At 54.1% G+C, this 10,058-nt stretch overlaps 1 long non-coding RNA gene across 1 annotated transcript in view; it reads right to left on the bottom strand.

The window, feature by feature from the left end:
- The window catches only part of LOC308198692, a 63,216-nt gene extending 57,504 nt beyond the window's left edge, over positions 1–5,712 (bottom strand). The window contains exon 1 of the long non-coding RNA XR_013954109.1: positions 5,442–5,712. This is a non-coding gene — a long non-coding RNA (uncharacterized lncRNA). The remainder of the gene's footprint in view (positions 1–5,441) is intronic.
- Between the last annotated feature and the right edge of the window lie 4,346 nt (positions 5,713–10,058).

Raw genomic sequence — 10,058 nt, forward strand, 5'->3', positions numbered from 1 at the left:
ATTAAATAAAATCACCCTAGGGGCCAAGGCAGATAAAACATCACCCCCGCCAGGCAAACTGTCTAGTAAACTCTGAAACCCAGGGGCTGGGATGGAAAAAACTGTGCGGTTCTCACTGACGCTGCAGCATCAGCAGCACCCCGAGCACCTCCCGAGCCACGGACAGACAGACAGAGCCTCGTGCTGTTTGCTCTCCCCAGCAGATCTGGAGCAGTGCCTGGCTGGTTTACTCCAGCTCGCTCTGTCCCGATGCAGATAAATTTAGTTTTCTGCTCTCGCTGCCTGGGGAAGAGTAGGGAGGGGGAGCTGACATCTTTCAAATGAGACCTTAAAAATAAGCTGTCTGCACGTCTGGGCACTGAAGAATCCCGAGCAGAGCTTTGTCTGGCTAAGCCAGCTTGCTCCAGCACCCTAACCAGGTTATATCCTAACCAGCCTGCTCCCCACCCAGCAGCAGCCGCACTTGTGCGGTGTAACAGTCCTTGTTCGTTGCACAACTGTCATCTCCAGCATCTCTCGCTGTGCCAGGGATGCTCCTGGGGTGCCATCACGCTACGTGCTGCACACACACGCAGCGACAGTTCCTGCTCTTCGTCTCCTAAGGTCTTGACGGAGATCTGGAGGATGAGAGGCCAGGGATATTGAGCAGACCACTTCCAAAGCCATACTCCAGGGCAGCACAGGGCTGGGAATAAAGCCCAGATCTCCTGCCTTCCCCAACCGTGACCCACTCTAACCACTACACCAGCTTCCCTTCCAGTGAGACGCTTACTTTCCCTGGGGCTGAAAGCTCCTCTGTGAAAGCAAGTAAGCATTTGATAAAGAAAATAACAGGATGAATAAAACCATGTGTTTGTACAAGAAAGCTTTTGCTCTGATCTTTAGTGCTGCAGTATGTTTTGACCTACTACTGCAAGACTCAGCTACATCTTCCCTCCCTCCAAATGTGACAGAAGGCAAAAAAGAAACCGCGACTGTTGCTGCAGAGCCCTGTGCTGGGATCCCAGCTGACAAACAGCATCAGCAGAGCTGCCCACACACGGATTAAAACCCACACCCTCCTCTCTCCCGTCACCTGCAGGAAGTGCATGCACACACACGCGGGGCCCGATTCCCTGCTCAGCCACGCAGCGAAATATCAGCAGCCTCCAACAGGTTTGTGCGCAAGGAGAAACACACCCACGAGATACATTTCCTAATGAGGGCTGACATTTACCAGCTACCAGAGATCCCAAATTGCAAGGAATAAAACTTACAGGCAGAACCGGCTCTGCTTGGACAGGGCTGCTCCCTGGCACCGCAGGCGGAGGTGGGCGCAGGCTCCAAGCAGTGGCTCAGCGCGGATAAGGAGCCCAGGCTGGTTTTGCTTGTGGCATCTGCTCTCATGCAGCATGCAAGGGAAGGATCAATGACTAAGTGGCCTTTTTACAGCCTCTCCAGGCTCTTTGGCTACTGTGAAACCCTGTTGGCTTATCAGGTCTGCATTGATACAGAGGTAAGAGGGACACTTCTCACCACCAGAGGTTCACGGAGCAACAAAGGCCTCCAAAAAGCACTAAAACTGCTGGGATCTCACCGAGAACAGGATTTCGACTCAGAGGTTTGTTCCAGAGAGCTTCAGTGCCAGCTCCTCTTCAGCATGGGCCAACCCTGAACCACACACGAACTAAGTGCATTTTGCATCGGACTCCAAAACCCTGCTGGACATGCCTCATCTGATTTACTATTGCTGCCAAGGAAGGTGGATTTATTCCCAAATTTAGCAGCTGCCAAATCAATGCGAGAGTGCTCACATGGGGATTTGCCACAAGCTTTTGTTAAGCCAGGGCAGGATTTTCACACTGAACAGCCCTTCCCTCGAGATGCATCAGGCCCACGGCTGGCAGTGCCCTCGCTCACTCCATCGCAGCCCGGGCTGCTCGTCAGGTGCCCTGCTCCTGCCTAAATCCAGCGGTGATCCCGCCTGGAGCCAGTCACCCACCTTTCTCGGGTGACACAGTGACAGAAAACGAGCAGCTGACAAGAAAATGAGGTCAGGGCTCCAAATTGCTCTTCTAAACTTCCCCCCTGACTTGGCATGCGTGGCACATGGCAGTGGGTTTATTTTTCAGCAAACAAGTTTCCTTTCTTCCAATCAACTCAGAGGCAATAAGAGGTGGGTTTCAACGAGGCATAAATCTGCCAGCGGCATATCAAGGCTTCTGAATAGCAAGGGCACAGACAATTGTCCAGTGGAAAAGAAAAAAAAGGTCAGAGCAGTAACTCTTGCAGTATTTGTTCCACAAACAGAGAAGGTTTACACAGCTTTTCTGGGCAATTATTGGGTAGGAAATAAATCTCAACAGAAACTCATCTTCTTCTCCCGCTTTGCAGCTGAATCTCTTTGCCTCACGCCCCTAGCAATGTCCCCAAAATGCTTTGCAACAAGATGTCAGTTACACAACCCAAGGCTGTGCCCAAAGAGCCAGTGGAGAACTGTATTAAATTTAATAGCATTGCTCCAGGTAATCTACGACCAGTTATAATCAATTGTCCATGCCCACTGCAGCATGACTATAGCCGTCTTCAGTGCTGCAGGTGCAGGACTAGCTGAAAAAGCTCTGCGTGGGTTGGAGACAAGAGATAGCTTAGCACAGCCTTGAATACCTGGAGAGGCAGCGAGGAAGCCCAGCCCGCAGCTGCAGGGCTCGTTTCAGGCCAGGGTTCAAGGGCGCTCGGTGGACTGGAGAGCCCTGGTGTGAGCAAGCCAGCCCCGCATTTACTGTTATCCTCGCGGGGGGAAGCCAGTCTCTCTCCTTTGGTGTTAATTCAGCAAGGCAAGGACAGGATCACAGTCTGTTTTACACAGAGGGAACGACGCAGAGGGAGGCAGGAAGGCTTTCTCTTGCTGCGATGCTGGGACAGGATGGGTGTCGCACTGCACCCTGCATCCCCCCCACGCCACCCAACCACAGTATCATTCCCCTGCCCAGGGCCAGATCCAGGCTTCTCTGCAGCGCTGGGGGAGCAAGCAGCCCAGGTGAGGAGCTGGGACTGGCAGAGACAGGCCAGGAAAATGCTTCCCAGGCCCTCCAACCACACCACAAGCCCTGGAGCTGCCACTTCATTCCCCTGTATCTACACCCAGCCCCTGACACCCTGACTGTAAATATTGCAACACCTCAGCCTCAGGGAGAGGCCCTTTCAGAGCACATTCCAAACACTTGCACACAACGGCAGGCTTGAGGCAGAGGCATTAACAGCTGAAGTCCAGGCTGGTGACCATGACTGAAAGCCAGAGAGGAAGACACAGATCCCAGGTCAGCTGTTACCACGACGCCAGACTACAAGTCCAAGCAAGATCTTGGTCTAGCCTCTATTTCTGGTCCACAAAACAGAGTCCTCCCAAGATGAGGGTATAATTGGATTCATAAAACTCTGAGGAGCCATAACATGGATGAACTGCTTGTCTGATCTTTGTTGAATACGGTGCTTGCTTTCCACCCTGCCCAGCTAGGGACTTCAGAGAGGGGCTGTATTTTCTTGCCAGCTCCTGGGAGGACAGTAGAGGGAAGGGTTACAGGATCCCAGTCTACACGTGCTGCATTTCACATCGCTCAGAGGCAGGAAGACATCCCCAGCTCTATGAATCTTCCTCTCCTCTTTTTGACTGCAAGTGGGTTGAGCCCATGAAAAAGTACAGCCAGGAAAAGCCCAGTGAGCTCAATACCCCTGGGAGCTGCAAGGACATCAGGGAGATGCTAAAAGCACATGGCAGCTGGCTCCTAGGGCAACCTGTCACTCAGACCTGCTTTTGGAGGGCCCTGAAGAAGGATTTGTAGTGCGGGCAAGACAGATTTTGGTTGATCTAATGCTGTCTGTGGGGCCAGTGAGGGACAGCAGATTTCTGGTAGGCCTCCCTTGCTAGTGATGGCCAAATAAAGTACCTGTTGCACTGGCACCCAGGAGAGATAATGAACATGGGCACAGCCTCCAAGCTGTGGTCTCCATCCAGCATCATGGCAGGAGTTCTGGGAAAGGCAGAGGGCATTTATCCCAGCAACCCATCACTCAGGCGCTGAGCAGAGCAGAGCTAGGTGCAGGAAAGAAGTAGCAAGTGACAGCTCTAAGTGTGAAGAAGTAATTACAGTCCTGTTTCCAGTGACATTTCCCTTCCCTAACCTCCCAGCTTTTCTCGCACTGAACAGCAAGGCCCTGTTTCCACACGCGCTCCCTCCAGGCAGGCTGACTGCAGTGAATGGAGCTGCCCTCCTCAAGCACCCCTGCATGCCCTCCTTGAGCACATACGGGAAGCAAGCTGCACATCAAGAACGCCAAGCACTTTGCCAGCAGCTCCCAGTCACAGCATGGCGTTCCCATCACTCCAAAACACCTGGTACCTCCCAGACTGACAGCAGTTCTCGGAGCGATCGAGCCAGAGCCAACTTTATCACGTGGAAGAAAAGAAAGCCAGAAAACTATTGTCCAGCCTGCTGAAACCACTGGTCCCCTGAGGTCACAAAATCCCAGCCACTTTCAGGAAGTGATAAGAGGCAGCAGGGTGTTAAGCTGTCCACTTCAGCTCCGAGTAAATCTCAGAGCTTCCCCAAAGCTAGGCGCAGAGAAGAATGGCACAGCTTGCCTGAAAAGCAGCTCCTGGCCTCCTGAACAGTAACATTGCCATCTAGAGGCCCTCTTGGCTTGCTTGTGGAAGGGCCTGGGAAAACTTGGGAAGCATTTCCACCCTCCCCGGGCTCCTGCATGGAATAAGAGTAGAAGAGCACCATGTGTCACACTCCAGGAAATTTCAATTAATACCAGATAGGGAATTTTAAGGGGTACTTCAATACTCAGCTGTCTTATTTCCTTGGGAGAACTTGGACAGACCGAGGCTCAGCCAGAGCAGGGATGCTCTCTGCATGGCTCTATCTAAGGCTCAGAAGGAAGAGCAGGGTCCCAGGTCCCAGCCACGCAAGGGGGGGAAAGCAGGTCAGAAAGTTCTCCCCCCCAGTGAGGAAGCCAGGCCTGCACCCAACCTTCCAGGTCTCCAAGCCAATGGTTGGAGGCAACATCTGGAACCAAACAGGTCTGAACGGAAGATCTGGAAACCCAATTAAATCCAACACTGAGCAGTCCATGCAGAAAAAGCCAGTGAGCAGGAGGAAAGGACAGCTTTTGGAGATGCCAGCTGAGAGACTCAGGCTTTCACAGCTGATCAGACAAAAAGCAACTGCAAATATGGTCCTATGGAGAGCTGCAGGACAACAAATGCTGTGCAATCAGCAGGACAGGTGTGCTTGGCTAGCAGCTGCCAGGAAGCTCGAGCCAGGAGATTTCAGCCCCAAAACCCAACAATTTTGTGGAGCACAATGCAGACCTAAGCCCTAGTCAGCCACCTCCCCACAGCTCTAAGGTTGTGGAACCAGAGTAACCCCCAGAGGCAGTAAAGGACCATGCCTAACCTGTCAACATGTCACAGACTGATGTCTCAGCTTCCTAGCACACAGCTTCTCAAACGGCAGAGCTCGGCCTAGTTACACACACTGCGAAGGTCTCAGCCACGTGCAGCCCTCCGCGCTCACACCCAGCTTCTTTGCACCTTCAGTCAGGGGTTACCCAGCCACACTCATCCTTTCTGAGGGCTCTTTTTCATCAGAGATGAAGCCAGTGGCCCAGGAGTTGGAAGAGAGAAAGCCCAGTAGCAGTTCTACACCCTCCACCATGCCACCAGGACAAGGGCCAGCACCGCCCCCCTTCCCATTTAACACTTAGCAGGCCCAGCCCCAGCAGCAGCCACTCGAGTGAGGGCCCAGCAACTGCTAAATCACTCCTTGAGCAGCATCAGCTGCAGCTTGGACATTAATTGCTCATTAGCACGAGTCCCCTCTCACACGGCGATCTGGGCTGCTCCCCGAGTACCACAGCCCCCTCCTGCCCAGCTCCTGCGATGGAGGGCACCGTGTGGTCCCAGAGAGGTGGCCTCAGCCTCAGAGCTGTGCTGTGACGCTTGGGAGCTCAGCACCCATGCTGGTGGTGGGTGCTCTGAGCCCTTTGCTGCCAGGTTCAGTCAGTAAATATCCAGCTTCGGGCAATTCTGCAGCCAAACTATGATTTTTGTGCTGCATGGGGCTCTCAAGGACAGTCTTAAGGATCTAGGCAATATCTGTCAGACTTTTTGCGGAGCATGGCTCATCGAACTGATACTCAGTCCTGATTGCCACAGTTACCAACCTCCCAAAAAGAAAATAAGAAACCAAAATAAGTAATTCCTCTCAGCAAGGCCTCTCAACTCGCCATTTTAAAGAGCCCCAGCTCCTGGCTGCTGCTTCTTTGCCCTCTGTGGTGCAGCAGGGCCTAGAGGCAACAGCGGTGGTTGGGACCCCTGACCAACAGAGAGGGTTGGGCCCGCCAGAAAGGAGCATGATTCAGGCAGCAGACAAATGTCCCCTTTGGGCTGCCCACGGTGTCCTCCCCTGGTACGTTCAGTGCTGCAGGGATCACCCTGAACGTCCTGGGAATCCCAGCCCTGGCTGCAGGAGACCAGAGGGGCAGAGGAGGTGGCTGGAGGACAGCATGTAGCCTCCAAGCTGAAGAAACCTCTCAGCCCTACAGAGGAGCCTGCAAGTGAGATGCAGCCCTCTTCTGCAGGCTGGCATTTTAGCTTCTGCTCTCACCCTCCAAAGTCTCTAGCAAGGGCCGTGCCACCAAGCAGCCATTGAGATGCCCAGAAAATGGACTGCAGAGCCTTCACTGTGCCCCACGGTGGGCACACACCTCGCACCAACCTCTCTGTATCTGGCAGTGCGCATCCTGGTGCAATCTGCACCTTTTCAAGCTCACCTGGGAAGCACCCTGCTCTCACACGGTCTGCAACTTCAGGCACATCCTCAAATCCAGATCAGCGCTTAGTAGGGAAGCCTTTGTCAGCAAAGATTAATTTCTGCAGTTTGCAGCTTTCTACCTGAGCTACCTTGGAGCTTGAGCTGTCTGGGGAGGAAAAGAAAAGATAATAAAATCCTCTGAATGCGTTGATCAGAAAGAAAGTCTGGTTGGGTGTCCCACAATAATGTCACATTTTTACACTGGTGAATCTGCTAAAGAGTAGGAAAAAAAAAACACCTGAGTGGGGAAGGCGAGAGTCTATGTAAAAAAAAAATAGAGCAAGGGTTTTATAAAGAAACCACTATTCGGTCTTAATTAGGGCTGGTCCAGACCAGGCAACCATTACTGTGCTCGTGCATGGAGCCACGGTTAGTGCTTGCTAATGGCTGAGTAAGAAGACACCCCAGGATGAAAGCCCCCGGCGCCTCTGAGGACTGATGGAGGGGAAGCTTCCTGGTAGCTTCTTCTCCCTTTCCTCTGCGGTGAGATTCGTGATGGATGCCTGAGTCCCAGCCCTCCTCTCCCACAACACATCATTCGATTTGCCGCAGACGCGGGGCTGGAGGTCTCCGGCAGCGCTCGGCGTGCCAGGAGAGGTCACCGTCTCTTTGAATAACATCCTCGTGGAGCGCCAAGAAGTGACATCAAGCTTTGCCCCTTGCCACCCCCTTGGCACAGCGAGGACGCCAGTCAGCGCGGGGGTTCGAGGAGGCACATTCCCTGCCGTCTCTGGCTGCCCATGCATGATTTATACCTGCTGTGTCAGACAGACATTTACATACGCTGGCATGGCTGCACACGCCACCTCCCCGCAGCTGCAGCGGGGCTTGCCCTCAGCGAGCCCGCGTCCCCGGGGAGCAGGGCTGGAGGAAAGCGCTGGAGTTGGTGAGGAGGCTGCTTGGTACCCCCATATCCCGCTGCGGAGAGGGAGAGCAGAGCCCCATTACCTGCTCGTGCATGGGGCACAGACAGCCTGCTTGCATGCGGGGGACGCGGGTAACACCAGGGCATCCCCTGGGATGGCACTTGGGAATGGACCCTACCTGGTGGCTGGTGGAGGGCTCACATGCTGGCACAAGGGGATGCACATCACAGAACATTCGCCTCCCAACATCCCTTTCCCAAAGTCCCCTCCCAGCTACAGCACGGACCTGCAAGCCTTTCTGCTGCTCCCTGACCCTACTTTGCCAGGCACAGCTGGTTCGCAGATCAGGCAAACAAGCGATGGCAGGCAGCTCATGGAGCAAGGAACAGCCAAAACACAGAAGAGACAGACCCGGCCGCAGGGAGAGCAGGAGGAGCCGGCAACACAAAACGGGGAGGCTTTGCAGAGCACGGACCCCCAGCCAGCCCAGAACCTGGCTACGAAGCTCCCCCTCTTCCCAGCATTTTCAATTTCAAGTTACTAGATGGTTTTATTAAAACAACTCTGAACATCTCACACCAGGACGGGACCTGTGCTGTGTTTTCTCCTTCCCCCCCCCCCCCCATCCACCTCTCCCTTCACCACTGCTCACCAGCCCAGACAGGAACGCACGTGAGCAGCCACCTGCAAGCACCCCGGAGGGCTCTGGAGCCTGCAGTTAATATTTACGGCGGTGTTTCTGCTTCTGCTGCTGCCTCTATCTGGCAGGGCCGGGGACGGTGGGGCTTTCAGGGCAGCGCTGCGAAGCACTCAATCTGAAATCACAAATATCGTCCCGCCACCGGTTGGCTCATCGCAGGGTCTTCCATCATCGTGGCCAACTGGGACCCTGGGTGATTTTCAGCTGCAAAGTCAGCATTCAGATGGGGCTGGTGCTGCTCTCCCTGCAAGGAACATCGTGTTTAAAAAACAAAGTGCAGCTAGGGAAATGGCGGGGGGGCAAGAGGAGAGATGCTCATTTGTCCTTGGCAGAGCAGCGCCGAGGCTCCAGCAAACACGCAGCTTTGAGAGCAGGGGAAAGCACTGGCAGCTACAAATTACTAATCAATGTCGGGTAACAACAACAGCAGCTAATAATGAAAGGCTGATCAGCTTACTATGGCAGTAATTATTCCTGACACCAGCCCTCTGAAGGGGCATCCAGGCTTAGCACGCTGTCTACCATGATGATAACCCAAGATAACTAGAGAAATTTTGTGCTGGAGGAAAGGAGGGGGAGAGGTAGAAGGGGGGGAAAAACTCAGCAATTAGCTAGACTTGTGGTGCTAATTACACTGTGAATGGTGTGCAGGCTTTGTCAGAGCTAACTTGAGCCTTAACCACGATGCTATCGAGGTACGCGAGGTGCCAGCACACCTTGCACAAAGCAGCAGTGACAAACGGTTTTGGCAGCTGGTTATTTTTGAGAACAACACAGCTTGCTGCTACCAGGGCCCGCTCAGCCCATCCCAAACTCTGCACCAGCCCTTTGCCATCACCCTTGCTTGGGGAGAAGCCTCTCACCGCTGTATCACCTGAAATTGCAGGGCTCCTCTCCACGTCGCCAGATGGTGCTGAGCCTACCTGTATCAGGGTGCAGGACCAATCCAGGCTGCAAGCCTTTTGGGATGAGACATAGCCAACGTGAGACCAGAAATCTTCATTTACCGACGTGTCCGAGGAGCAAGTTTTCAAAACACACTGCCTTCACCCACCACTGTACAGGGGTCTGTGGCTGCGATGCTCTGCACTGCTCCAGCAGCCAGCAAACCAAGACCCCCATCGCTTCCAGCACATCCCACCCTCCATGAAAAGCTCCCATTGCCATCCATGCCCCAGCAGAGGAAGGCTTTCTGCAGCCAGCAGGGGTAGCGGCGTGAAGGTGCGAACACACGTGTGCTTCCCCCGCACCCGTGTGCTTCGTGCTGCGAGAACAGGTGAGAAAAAAACGTTTGCAGCCCCAAAGGCTTGCGATCACACATGCCTCCCTCACCCGCTTCTCTCGCAAGCAGCTGTAATTAAGCACACCGTCTCCTTGCACCCTGCATCCAGGAGGCTGCCGAGTTGCTCTCTCGGTGGCTGTAAGCGCTTTGCAGACATGAGCTTAGCAGCAAGGCGGCTGCTTTGGGCGTGGGTCACCGCAGCGGCCAGCACGCAGCATAGCCCAGAGACTAAGAGGTTGCAGCATCTCTACGTGCAGATCAATTCATCTACAGCAGCAGCCCCCATCCTCCCTGGCTGTTCCCTCTACTCCCAGGCACACCGGCTTCGTCCCTCGAAGGGGTACAGAAGG

This window comes from Anser brachyrhynchus (assembly GCF_964034855.1).
Source record: "Anser brachyrhynchus genome assembly, chromosome: 8".
Taxonomy (NCBI): domain Eukaryota; kingdom Metazoa; phylum Chordata; class Aves; order Anseriformes; family Anatidae; genus Anser; species Anser brachyrhynchus.